The sequence below is a fragment of the Acomys russatus genome, chromosome 16, assembly GCF_903995435.1.
Source record: "Acomys russatus chromosome 16, mAcoRus1.1, whole genome shotgun sequence".
Lineage (NCBI taxonomy): Eukaryota > Metazoa > Chordata > Mammalia > Rodentia > Muridae > Acomys > Acomys russatus.
In genome coordinates, this window is record NC_067152.1 from 42,068,875 (window position 1) to 42,083,347 (window position 14,473).

The window sequence follows — 14,473 nt, forward strand, 5'->3', positions numbered from 1 at the left end:
AAGGCAAGTGCTTTTTTTTTTTTTTTTTTAAGCTTTTACTGATTCTTTGTGAGTTTTACATCATGCACCCCCATCCCAGTCATCTTCCCATCCCTTCATATCCGTCCTTCACACTTGCAAACTCTCCCCAAAAATAAAGCACACACACACACACACACACACACACACACACACACACACACACACACACCAGCAAAACAAACCATAGGGAATATCTCACTGTGGAAGCTGCAGTGTCACAGTGTGTCCCACAGTATCGTCCTCTGTCCACACATCTCCATTGCACAATGAGTCATTGTCTGGTTTGAGGTCTCTGGCTTCTGTCCCACCATCAATATTGAATCCTCCCCCTTATTCTGTTGTTGTCCCATGTCCCTTTCACGCATCCCAACTGATCGCAGATGATAGAGATGTTGGGATGGGCCAACTCGGAGCCCCGGGTCTGGGCCTGGGTGGTAGCTGAGCTGGTCAGCCCACCAGCTCTCCCGTATCTGCACCACCAGGGCCAGCTCTCCAGCACTGCTCCAGCTGGCCCACCCAAGGCAGCCATAGACAGGAGACAGGGTCAGCTCTTCTGCTCTCATTCCCTCAGGGCCTGCTCACTGGCACCCTCTCCTCCACAGCCAGCTCCATTCTGCTGCCCATTCATGGCCTGGGGCTCGCTCTCCTATGTGCTGCAGCCTGGGAGGAGCTGGGACAGCTAGCTCCCTCTTTTTTTTTTTTTTTTTTTTTGTGGCTTTTCAAGACAGCCTTGGCTGCCCTGGATTTGCTTTGTAGACCAGGCTGGCCTCGAACTCACAGAGCTCTGCCTGCCTCTGCCTCTCGAGTGCCGGGACTAAAGGTGTGCGCCACCATCCAGCTGGCTCTTTTTACTCTTGCGCTCACACCCTCCAGGCTGCCTTTAAGGCCAGCTCGACTTTGTTGGTAGGACAAATACTTTAATTGCTGAACTACACCAGGCTGTTCTTGTTGTTGTTGTTTGAGACAGGGTCTTACTGTGTAATTCAGACTGCCCCAGAACTAGTTTGATGGTGGCCTCAAACTCACAGAGATCACCTGCCTCTGCATCCAGAGTACCAGGATTAAAATCAGGCTATTCATCAAGACCAAGAACACTAAATTTCATGGAGTGGTGGCTCACTCCTTTAAGTGACTGACCTGGTTAGCCAGCAAACCCCCAGGGTCCTCCCCATCTCTGGGGTTATAAATACATTCTATGCCTGGCTTTATGGTGGGTTTTTTGACCCATTTTTTTGGTCTGTATTTTTTGACCCTAGATCACTAATTGAGAGAATGCCTCGCAGCTGGATCTCACAGAGGCATTTCCTCAACTGAGGCTCCTTCCTCTGATGATTCTAGCCTGGGTCAAGCTGACAGACAAAATCAGCCAGTACAGGCTTCAAGACCAGGCTATGTGGGCTTATGGTCATAGACCCCAGACGAGAGTGTACTACAGCCATTTTCCTAAACTTCTAACTATATTCTTTAAGTATGTAGGCCAGGGGCTGGAGAGAGGCTCAGTGGTTAAGAGCCCCAGCTGCTCTTCCAGAGGACCCAGGTTCTATTCTTAGCGCCCACGTGGCTCTCTGTTCACAACCATGTGGATCTCCAGTTTCAGGGGATCCAAAGCTTTCTTCACGCCTCCATGGGTACCACGTACATGTGATGCACAGACATACACATATATAACGCCCATACAGACAACAAAAGAAATAACTCATATAGTTAGGCCAGCAGATGATTGTGGCTCCCGGTTCTCATCAAAGACACACACACACACACACACACACACACACACACATATATATTGGGGGGGGGCGGACAGAAACTATAACAGGGATCCACAACCAGTCAAAATGCAGAGAATAAGAGACTGTGGGGTACCCAGTTCAACTGATACATATTTAATGGAACTCCCACACCTAAGGCTCTGGGAACGTCACAGAAGAGGGAGTGGAAAGGTTGTAAGAACCAGAGGACCGCCGGGCATGGTGATGTACTTGGGAGGTGGAGGCAGAGGCAGTCGGATCGCTGTGAGTTCAAGGTCAGCCTGGTCTACAAAGCGAGTCCAGGACAGCCAAGGCTACACAGAGAAACCCCGTCTCGAAAAACAAAAACAAAAACAAAAACAAAACAAAAGAACCAGAGGACCAGGAAGACTGCTCCTAGATAGTGTCTAGATAGTTTCAGCCATGAACTCTCAGCAATATGGCTGCCTAAACACAGTGACACCAGATGGCACGCCAATGTGGGTGTGAGAAAATTCAGAAGGTCTCACCCCTGGGGGAGCTGGAGGGGCAGAGGGAAGGGTGGGAATGGTGTAAACACGGTACCCAGGAATAAAATCCTCAGCTAAATTTAAAATGTAAATATAAGAAAAGTTCAAAGGAGAGGCCTGGTGCGGTGGCAAACACTGGGGCTGGGTTGGTCCTACATAGCAAGATCCAGGCTAAGGCTTCATGGTGAGGCCCTGTCTGGGGGTGGGGGTGGGAGTTAAAAAGACAGTGGCTCTGGGTTTAATCCGCAGGTCATCACAGAAGGAAGGAGGGCATTGAACAGTTACTCAAACACTCCTGGACACCGAAGGCCACCAGACATACACCCTGCCCCTGGTCCTGACCGCTGCACTCACTTAACCACACATCACCATGCACACAGCACTCCATTCAGAGGCCACTCACTCATCTACCCATATGCACATCCACAGTACATGCATTTGCACGCACACACACACACCACTTACTTATACACGTATCCTTTCATGACTTCGAGCACTCACGCACGCCGGCTCACACCTCTATTTTTTTTTTTTTTTTTTTTTTTCAGATCACGACCTTTCCACTATTCCTGGCTGGCTCTGGAACAATCCAGGGACCCGGTGGGGGCGGGGAGGGGGCACTCTGCTATGCCGCCAGGGCCTCAGCAGTTTAGAGCCCGGCGGCCATCGCAGAGGGGAGACCGCGGGCAGGACAGCGACCACCAGGGGGCGCGCCTCGCCTGCCTTCCTTTGGGATAGAGGCTGAAGGAAGGGGCGTGAGCCGGTAGGGGAAAACAAGCCCAGCGAGGCAACTAGAGAAATGTCGTAGGGAATTGGTGCGATACTCGGGGAACGAGGGACCCGCAGTCTAGCCCCGGCAGCCTTCTGGGTGCGCTGCGCGCCTTCGTATCCCGTGATGGCTCCGGGCTCTCCTAGTCCAGCCGGTGCTATGGGGCTCCCGCAGCCCAGGTGCAATCCCCCGCCTCACCCCACCCCGCTCTCACTCTCAGCCCAGGTGCAACCCCGTTGCAGTCCCTGGCGCTTTCCCATAACCCAGTTGCAGCCCCCAGCCCGATCCCTCCAAGCAGGCTCCCGTAACTGTAACGCGCCACCACGCATTGAAGGACAGGGCTCCTGTTCCCAGAACGTGACTCAGCGCTTTCGCGAGCAGGGTTTGGAGGCGTCGAGTCCAACCCACTCCTGAGGACCCGGAGCCCCTTGGCTCCAGGCAGAGGGAAGGTTGCCAGGCCCCTGTGCAGGTTCACGAACCCAGCCAGGGCTTTCAAGTAACCCGTCTGTGTAGGTAGCGGGTGGGGTGGGGGGGACGGGAAAGCCTGCTAGCCCCGGGACAGGCCCCCTCTTCCCTGCTAAGATTACAGAAAAGTAAGTCCCATTGAGAATCTGAGGTTCACAGTAAGTCTATGTGATGCCAGTCAAGGAGGGACAAGGACTGTGGGGACTAGGTAAAGGATAAACAACCACAGGGGGATGGCAAGGATTCGAAGGATGGGAAGATGGTTCCCAGGAAGACACACACTCTGGGAAATAAGAGTCCCCAGAGGACTGAGAACAGGCACCTGCTAAGACTGGTCAGGCGCCTTGGAGGGGCAGACTGAGGTACAAGGATGTGGCTTCGCTGTGGCCCAGCACAAGTGAAGAGGCCACACCAGTGCCCCAGGCACAAATGGGAGGTGTTGTGTCAAGAGATGAGCCAAACTCAGGCAGGGGTCTCTAGAACCTGGGTCGGGTGCTGGGAAAGCTTGACATGGGCTGGCTGAGGGCCAGGTTTCCTCCTCCGCAGCAGAGAGAGAACTTCCGGCTCCTGCCCCCCCCCCCCCGCGCTTCCCCCCCCTTCACCCGTGGTGGAAATGGGAGGCCTTATTCTCTCGTGCGGGAACCACCCGGAAGCAGGCATTCGTTACTCTTGGGTCCAAGGTTGGTTTTACTGAGAGTGTTAAGTGTGCCCTGCGTACCCACAGAAGCGTCTTCCAGCCTGGGGATTATCGAATGACTGAACGAATGAGTGCGTGAAGAATGATCAGAGAGGCCAAAAAAAGCTGTCGGTGTGCACTGCACATAGAAAAACATCGCGCACAACCAGCTGTCTTTAATAAAGGCTGCATTATTGTTTTACGGTTGTTTGGGACTGTCTTTGCATGTGGCCCAGGCTGGCCTAACTCATGATCTTCCTTGGCTTCTATACACTGCCAGGCCCAACTAATAGGAGCTTTAAAATATGGCCAGGAAAGAGAGCTAGGCTGGGAGGTGAGGCATGGGATTCCCCCAGCACGGACACGGGTGCCCAACCTCACCTGTACTGACATCCTCAGCTACCTCTGTTAAGTGACACCGGAAGATTCCTGTGCCGCTTGGGCTAGTGTCCAGATATTTGACTCTTTCTGCTTCTGGGTTAACTCACTCATCATGATCATTTCTAGTTCAATCCATTTGTCCACAAATTTCAGGAACTCCTTGTTTTTAATAACTGAGTAGTATTCCATAGTGTAAATGTACCACAGTTTCTTTATCCATTCTTCTACCACGTCCCCTGGATGGGGAGGCCTGGTGGCACTCAGAGGAAGGATAGCAGGCTACCAAGAAGAGACTTGATACCCTATGAGCATACACAGGGGGAGGAAGTCCCCCTCAGTCACAGTCATAGGGGAGAGGAGTAAGGGGAAAATGGGAGGGAGGAATGGGAGGATAAAAGGGATGGGATAACATTTAGATGAAATATGAATAAATTAATAAACTATATTTTTAAAAAACTTCCTGTGCCCCAAAGACTGAAGAGCCCTCCTCGCTTCTGCAGTGCCACCATTCTGTTACAGACAAGCATGGGCTCCCTGTCTGGGGAGGTGGGCCTGCAGCCCACCAAAATCAGATTTTAAGCCTGAGCTCTGTCAGAGGCCTGGCCAGCTAATGTGGTGACCTCCCCAGCTTAGGACTCAGCATGAGTCCTTTCCCCCAAGAAGTGTGAGTTGCAGACTGTATATAGTCAGGAGCCCCAAGGAGCGGGCTTTGTGCATCAGAACAGGAAGGCGAGAGTCCTGATCAGGCAGAAGGGAGACAGTGCCCGACACTCATCCTACAAACTTGAGGAGTAGGAGCAACTATGAGGATAAAGTGGGAAAGGTGAGCGTCAGCCCCCAAACTGAGCTATAGACCCACCAGAGAAAGGCTCAGGACCTGGGGTGGACTACAGGCTCCTAGAGACTAGAAAAGGAAGAGAAGAGGAAGGAAGTTGGGAGATAAAAGCACAGCAGTCCAGCTGGCCCCTCATGGCAGTGCATGCCTACAATGGCAACCCTGAGGAGGCACAAGCCTTTGATCCCAGCACTCGGGAGGCAGAGGCAGGCGGACCGCTGTGAGTTCGAGGCCAGCCTGGTCTACAAAGCAAGTCCAGGACAGCCAGGGCTACACAGAGAGACCCTATCTCAAAAAACAAAAATAAACAAACCAACAAAAAGCCGGGCGGTGGTGGTGCACATGCCTTTAATCCCAGCACTCGGGAGGCAGAGGCAGGCAGATTGCTGTGAGTTCGAGGCCAGCCTGGTTTATAAAGTGAGTCCAGGACAGCCAAGGCTACACAGAGAAACCTTGCCTAAAAAAAAAAAAAAAGTAGAGGCAAAAGAATCAAATCAACCAGCACTCGGGAGGCAGAGGCAGGTGGATCGCTGTGAGTTCGAGGCCAGCCTGGTCCACAAAGTGAGTCCAGGATGGCCACGGCTACACGGAGAAACCCTGTCTCAAAAAACCAAAAAAAAAAAAAAAAAAAAAAAAAAAAAAAAAGTAGAGGCAAAAGAATCAAATCAAGTCCTATTTTGCCATGTCATGAGTTCAAGGCTAGCTTGAGCCTTATAAAATCCTGTTTCAAAACAAACAAAACAAAAGAGGGGTCTGGAGAGATGGCTCAGAGGTTAAAAACACTGAATGCTCTTCCAGAGGTCCTGAATTCAATTCCCAGCAACCACATGGTGGCTCACAACCATCTATCCTGGGATCTGATGCCCTCTTCTGGCATGTAGGTTTGCATGCAGATACAGCACTCACACACAAAAAAAATCTTCAAAACAAAAAACAAAACAAAAATTAAAAGAGGGGCCAGCAAGATGGCTCAGCAGGTAAAGGTGCTGGTTTCACAAACCTGACAGCCTGAGTTTGACCCTTGGAACTTCTATAAATGGTGGAAAGAAAGACCGAGCTCTACAAGATGTCCTCTGACCTCCACGTATGCACTGTCACAAGTGAGCGGCTCCGCCCCATCTCTGTCTCTCTCTGTCTCTGTCTCTACAAGATGTCCTCTGACCTCCACATATGCACTGTCACAAGTGAGCGGCCCCGCCCCCATCTCTGTCTCTCTCTCTCTCTGTCTCTCTCTTACACACACACACTAACAATAAAATCAAAATTCAAAAAGCAGGAAAGACTTAAACTGAGTTGAAGGGCTGGGAATACAGGCAAGAAGCAGAGTACTTGCCTCGCACCTGTGAACCCTAGATTAAATCCCCTGCATTATAAAAACAAACAAGAAAATAAACAAATACACGAGAAAAGACTCACTAGCTACAGGTGGAAGACATACTGTAGCGAGGACAGTGGCCAACGAGACTGGGTAGCCATTGGACAGGTGTCACTCTGGGCAGATGAAAAGGGGTCCTAGGCCACTCATCTCCCACAAAGGACCGTACTTCATGCACAGAATCCGGTTTCTGCTTGCAAATGGCCTTGTGATGCCACAGGCTCCCAGCACCGCTCAGTAGCAAGGGTCTGTGTTACCACCCTTCTGGAACCCAAATGTGTAAGCAAACAGCTGACCTGTGTCCAGCACCCAGGACCCCGGCCTTCCTCTCTCTCTGGACTGGGAATCCTGGCCTGACCTGCTACAGGTCTGAGTCTGGGCAGCTGGAAAGGAGAGGTATCCAGGGGCTGGCCAGGCCTCCTGGTGCCCTGCGCCTCTCCCCATCTCCCACTTCACTACAGACTTTCCCCAGCCCTCACACCCAGCTGTACTGCCCACCAGCCCTTGGCACCCACATGTTGGGCTGTCCATCACGGTGGGCTTTACCTCCCATCTATATTCATTTTCATCCTTCTTGCCCCCTCCGCTCTTCCTGCCCGGCCCACCCCGGCCACTCAGCAGTGTTGTTGGACTCAGTGACTCCCCCTGCAGGGCAGAGAAGGATGTGAGCGCGCCCCAGCCTGGATGCTGGGTTCATTGATTCTAGTCCTTTACCTAATAGTGACGCTCATGGAAGTTTCAGCCGTGCCCTCTGATCTTTTCATTGGTCTCGATTCTGGAATAATTTCTGTTTTTTTTACCATTGTGGTCCCTGTGACTTGTCTGGGCCCTAGATCTGTCTCCTCCTGGTTGGTAACTACCCGGGAACAATTTCTCCTCTGAGTATATTGGGGACACTTATAGGCTATGCAGGGGCAGCAGCATCTCTCCCCCTTGCCTCACCGGGTTCCATCTCACTTACTCATGTTTTATTTTCTTTTGAGACAGGGTCTCATGTAGCCTAGGCTGGCCTCTAACTCACTATGTAGCCAAGGTTAACCTTGAATTCCTGATTCTCCTGCCTTTGCCTCCAGGGTGCTGGGATGACAGGCCCACACTACCACAAGTCTGGATCTCAGTTTGGAGCTGCATCTGCCCAAGTCCTACTGAGTTGCAATCTAGTGGGAAGGGGTCTGGCACAATCAGACAGAGACAAGCTAAGTGGACAGAGTGTTGTTTTTGTAGCCTGTCCCGGGGCTGTTCTGTGGGGAACTGGGTGTCCCTGTGCCCTCTTCCTGCCCCCTCCTCCCACCACCAACCCTTCCCACTCTATCAGCTGTCTCCCAAGATCTTCCTTCAGAACTTTGAGTGTGAACATTTGGGCAAGGGGCGGGGTCGGGGCATGGTTCTCTTTATGAGTGACTCACACATCTCTATGTACAACTGAGGGACAGTGCTTAGCTTCCCTCTCCCTTGCTTTCTGGTTGAGGCCCAACCCCCCTCCCCCTTCCCTTCCCCCCCACTCAGTGCCTCACACCCTCCAATAAAACCCAGGGTGACTTGCATGAATGTGTATGTGTGTGAACGTGCGTGTGCACACATGTGCATGTGCGCATGTGTGTATAAAGTCCATCTATCTACTCCTCCTTCCATCACATTCCAGCCTCCCAGGTGGTCCCTACCAAGCCAGGTCTACTCTTTTTATACATTTATTTATTTATTGAGAAAGGGGTTTATGTAGCCCCTGGGTGGCCTTGAACTTCTGACCCTCCTGTTTCCATCTCCCAACTGTTAAGATTTCCTGTGTAGGCCACCAAGTCTTATTTATGTGTGCTGGGGATCAAACTCATGGAGGCCTCCTGCATGTTAGGCAAGAAGTATACCAACTGCGCTGCATCCTCAGGCCCACCAGGGCTAGTCTTTAGCGAAACACCAGAGGTTGGGGCCCTTAGGCTCCTCTTGGATCTTCCCTGCCCTTAGTATAGGATGCTGTCCTTCGGAGCATGGCCACCCAACATCTTACTTAGTGTTTCTTTGCTGTGATGAAACACTATGACCAAAGGCTACTTGGGAAGGAAAAGGTTTATCCAGCTTTCAGCTTGTACTCAATCATCCGACGAAGTCAGGGCAGGAACCTGGAGGCAGGAACTGAAACAGGCCCATAGAGGAGCGATGCTTAGTGGCTTGCTCCTCGTGGCTTGCTCAGCCTGCTTCCAGCCTTCCAGTCATACACGCGCGCGCGCGCACACACACACACACACACACACACACACACACACACACACACACACACTCCAACATCTCTTCTCCCCCAGATCTACCCATCCTCTGTTTCCCTTCAGAAAAGGGCATGCCTCCCAGGGATTTCAACCAAACACAGCATATCAAGTTACAATAAGACTAAAAACATCCCCTTATACCTCATATTAAGGCTGGACAAGGCAACCCGGTAGGAGGAAAAGAGTCCCAAAGCAGGCAAAAGGGTCAGAGACAGCACCCCTGTTCCCACTGTTAGGAGTCCCACAAGAACACCAAGCTACACAACCATAGCATATATGCAGAGGACCTAGGCGAGACCCATGGGTCTCAACCTTCCTAGTACACTTCCTCCTGTTGTGGTGACCATTACCACAAAATTGTTTTTTGTTGCTACTTCATAACTGTAATTTTGCTACTATTATAAATTGTAATATGGGGCTGGAGAGATGGCTCAGAGGTTAAGAGCTCTGGCTGTTTTTCCAAAGGTCCTGAGTTCAATTCCCAGTGACCACATGGTGGCTAACGACCATCTATAATGAGATCTGGTGCCTTCTTCTGATATACAGGTGTACATGCAGACAAAACACTGTATACACAATAAATCTTTTTTTTTTTTTTTGGTTTTTCGAGACAGGGTTTCTCTGTGTAGCCTTGGCTGTCCTGGACCCGCTTTGTAGACAAGGCTGGCCTCGAACTCACAGCGATCCACCTGCCTCTGCCTCCCGAGTGCTGGGATTAAAGGCGTGCGCCACCACGTCCGGCTCTAAATTTTTTTTTTAATCTGTGTTCTCCAATGGCCTTAGAGGACCTCTGTCAAAGGGTCATTCAACCCTCAAAGGGGTTGTGATCCACAGGTTAAGAACCACTGCACTTTGAGCTGGGCCCTCTCCTATCAGTCAATTAAGAAAATGTGGGGCTGGAGAGATGGCTCAGGGTTAAGAGCACTGGCTGTTCTTCCAAAGGTCCTGAGTTCAATTCCCAGCAACCACATGGTGGCTCACAACCACTGACCACCTGTACTGGGATTTAATGTCCTCTTCTGGTGTGCATGAAGATACTGTACTTATATACATTAAATAAATAAATAAATCTTTAAAAAAAAAAAAAAAAAAGAGAGAGAGAAAATGAGCTACAGACTTGCCTACAGGCCAAAATGAGCCCAGACCGTGTCAAGTTGATATTAAACTACCCAGAACACCCAAGATAATAGATCAGACCCAGGAGCCCCGGGCTCTGTTCCACTCTAATATACAGTGGAGTGGGGCTAAGTGAAGACAGCTGCCTTGGGCACAGCTCTGTCCTGGTGACTTTGTGACCGGGGTACAAATGGGTGAATGGCCCACCTGCTGACACTGTGGGTTTGGACAGAGAGGGCCTGATGCTTCCCCGCATTCCAGGCCTACTGGCTGTGGTATCTACTACCTCCCAAGATGGCTGCACCCAGGCCCTAGGGGATTGGAGGCCAGAAGGCCTGGGCCTTCCGCTTTCGCATTTCCTTCCTTCTCCTCTGACTCGTGTCTTCCACAGATTCCGGGCAGGGCCACCTCGGTCAACACTCAAGGCCTCTTCCATAACTAAGGGTGTTACAGGGTCAACAAGTGAGGCTTTTCCTTGCTTTTACAACAAGGCAGTGTGGGCTGGCCTCCAAATCCTCCCTGGGCCTGGGTGCTCTGGCTCCAGACCTCCGTGCACACCCTTGGGTCAAGCCAGTCCGTGCGCCCAGGAACCCGGTAGCATTACCAAAAGCACTTTGCGAAGGCTGCTCAGCTGTTTTTCCACTGCCACAATTCACTCGCACACTGGCCACTGTGTTTGATGCTTTCAGTGTCGGCTTGGGCAGGACGGACACGGTGTCTGTCTGCAGGGCTCTGCTGACAGAGGAACGGAGGGTGAGACTAGTTTAAACCCACTGAGACAGGGTTTAAACCCACTTTGCCCTCCCTACGACGACGTCACCTTACCCAGTTCCTTTCCAGTACTATTAGCCTAGGGCGAGTTAGAGGGAAAGCTTGAAACAATGGAGAAAGGGCAGAGCGGGCAGGGCCACAGCTAGAGCTCCTGGGAGAGCTTGGCAGGGAGAGAACATTGGTAACTTCCGGCCACAGCTTAATTCCGTGGACAAACAGAGGCCGTAGGAGAGCAGTTGGTGCTTTAGGTTTGCTTTGTTGTTGTTTGATGTTTGTTGGTTTTGAGACAGGGTCTCTCTACATAGCTCTGGCTGTGTGGAATGCACTATGTAGACCAGGCTGGCCTCAAACTCACAGAGATCCTGTGGCCTCGGGTGTGTACCACCATGCCTGGACAAACCTACAGCACCCAGCATTCCCAGACAGTCCCCTATCCAAGGACTTAACCAGGCCCAACACTGCTTAGCTTCCATGATCAGACGAGAAGGGTTCGCTCAGAGTGGAGGGCCTTAGCAGAGGGGGGGACATACAGGGTGGGCCAATGAGTTGACAGTGGCAGACCATGCCCAGTTCCTTGCGGGTGGGGGTGGGAGCTTGCTTTCCTAGGAGCTCAGCAGTGTTGCCTAGAACCTCGGAGGGATGCAGAACTGAGACCCCCCCCCCCCCACTCAGATATGGGTGCTATGATGAGGTGGGGCCCTGGGACCATCCATTTAGGCCAGCAGGGGAGCTGCAAGGGCCAGTTGGGAAAGGCCACTGGTGTCCCTCTTGGATTACTGCAGAGTCAGAATCTGACCTTGATAGGCCAGCTGAGGCTCCCTGGCTTCTGCGGACACTGTCCTTTGAAGTGTCTTGCCCTGCTCCTGATGCAGAGCACACAGGCAACATTCAGGCCCCAGCTTGCCCGCCTGTCCAGGTGGCTCTGCCCCGTCTCACCTGGGAGAAGCCGAATGAGATGGGCACATGTCCCCTGGGAGGAAAGCAGTTGTCCTGTGCCCCCTCCCCCACCCAGGGCTTCTGTGTACTTCATCCCCTGCTGAGCCGCAGCTCACACTCAACACAGCCCTGGCGTGGGTGGCTTCCCGAAGTCCCCTCCCCGACATCTTCCCCTCCTGTGTCACCTGTGTTTTCTTTCTCCTCACACAAGAATGTGTCTGCAGGACCTGGGCTGCTGTCCCATCTCATTGTTAACAAAGCAGCCCTTCCACTCCCCACAGGACAGGCCCAGGCCTGCCCCCAGGGCCAGCCCACTATCCCCTGCTGGAGTATACACCTGTTTACATTTGGGCCTTAGCCAAGGAGCGGCACCTGACTCCTCACTTCGTGTCCCTTCCCCTCTGTGCTGCCCAGTGGGGGTGGGATCCATTTCCATTCAGCTCTGAAGGGAGCTTAGCTAGAGACCACTAACGTTTAGATGAGTGGCTGGACCCCTGTCCTATAGAACCCAGAGCCAACAGTGGGAGGCCTCCAAGCTCCAGGGTTGGAGCCTTCTTTGTGTTTTTTTGTTTTCTTTTTTTTTCTTGGTTTTTCAAGGCAGGGTTTCTCTGTGTAGCCTTGGCTGTCCTGGACTCACTCTGTAGACCAGGCCTCCCAAGCGCTGGGATTACAGGCGTGAGCCTTTCTTATGGCCCCCTCCTGTTGTATTCTCAGCTGGTAGTAAAAAGGACATATGGATGAGGAGAAGGGGGGGGGCAGTGAGCGGGTAGGATGGACATCTGGGGGCAAGAAGAGTGGCCCCTTGTTTTGGGGAAGGACTTTCCCTAATACTTTAAAAATAGAGGATTTCAGGGGCTGCAAAAGTGGGGTTTGTAGCCTGGAATTAAAAACAGGCGGCTGGGCTGGTGGTGCAGGCCTCTGATACTTGGGAGGTTGCAGGCAGCAGGAGGTGGAAGACCAAGACCAGAATGAGCAACTTAGTGAGACCCTGTCTCAAAAATGCAGAAAGAGTGGGGCGGGGGGGTAGGGGGGGCCGGCAGGGGCTGTCTAGCTTAGTGGTAGAGTGTTTGTCTAATGTGTGTGAAGTCCTAGGTCCAAACCCCACGACAACGACGATGACAACAACAACAACAAAAGGCAAATTGAAAAACATAAAACCCGTAAGTGTTGTGAAAAAACTGGACCCTTCCAGTACGGTGGAGGGAAATATACGCAGACCAGCTGCCATGGAAAACAGTGCCTCAGATAAGCCAATAAATCAATAAAAACCAGACACAAAAGTGCCCTGTGTCCAGCAGTCCAACTCCTGAATATATGCGGAAGAGGAAGAGCCTGTCCCGAGAGCGCAAGGCCTGAGCACCAAGCCACACTGCTCAGAGGTCAGAAAAAGACAGCTAGTTGAGTTGTAGGCTGGTGACGCTGGCGCGGTAAGGTGCTGTTGGGCAGAACGGTTTGAGGAGCTCTGTGGCCTGGGTAGCGTTATGTGCGCTTCCTAGTTTTAGGAAAGCGCTCATAGAAGTGTTTAGTGGTAATGGCACCGTGCTTGCCAGTTGGTGCTTGGTGATGCTCCGTTTATTTTGGTTATTACACTAAACCTATAAATGAAATGAGAGGAGGTGGTTTAGGAGAGGGCTCAGGCCTAAGAGGGCTTGATCCCATAGGCATGAGGTCCTGAGTCTGTGTCCCGAGCGTCCATGTCCAAAGCTGGATGTTGCTGCAATGTGCCTGCAGCTCTAGCACAGAAGATGGAGACAGGTCTATTGCGAAAGAAGTTGATGGCTTCTGGCCTAGCTGATGAAGTGAGCTGTAGTTCCATGAGAGACTGTCTCAAGCAATGAGGCAGAGTGATGAAGGAAGACACCACTGTCCCACCCTGGAGAAGACAGGTGCCCCACCCTCACCCCCAGTGCAAACCCTCGCATGCAGGACTTAAAAGGAGATGTATGCCAGGCCCCGTTAGAGATTCTGATTGGTCCAAGGTGTGGCCTGGGCATCAGCATTTTTGGGAATCCAGAAGTCATGCATCTTTAGTCCTTGGCTTTGTGTTCACCCAAGGCCTGGTTGCTTGCCTCAGCCCTTGCCTTTTCTTTTCCCCAGCATAGGCCCAGGGCAGGCAGTTGCACCCAATCCTGGGTGTGCCCACCTTAGCCTGGGCCAAAGGTTGATCCTAGAGGCTAACGGAGGAGGCTGGAGCTGCCTTTGTTCTTTTAACGTTGTGGCCTGTAGAGAGGAAGGGGGGGGGGGGAGGGGATGATGGAGGGAGTCGGAGGGAGGGAGGGGGTACAGCAGATGCTGGGGTTGGGGGCGCAAGGCCCCAGCCAGCCTGCCCTGCTGGGTGTGAGCCCTTCAGGAATATTTGGAATAATTAGCAAGTGAAAGCAGCGTGTTGGGCTCCAGGAATGCCAGGCTGGCCTCAGGCCAGACTCAGGGACTGAGGAAGGAAGAAAGGGATGAAAGGAAGGAAGGAAGAGGGCTCCGTGGAGGCTGGGCAGGATTGCTCTGGACAGCGCTGGGCAACACGGCTCTTCTCTGTGTGTTAAGAGTGCATGATGCTGCTCATAGGCGGGGCTGGGCACAAGGGTGCTGTGCAGGGTTGAACTGTGTGTGTGGGGT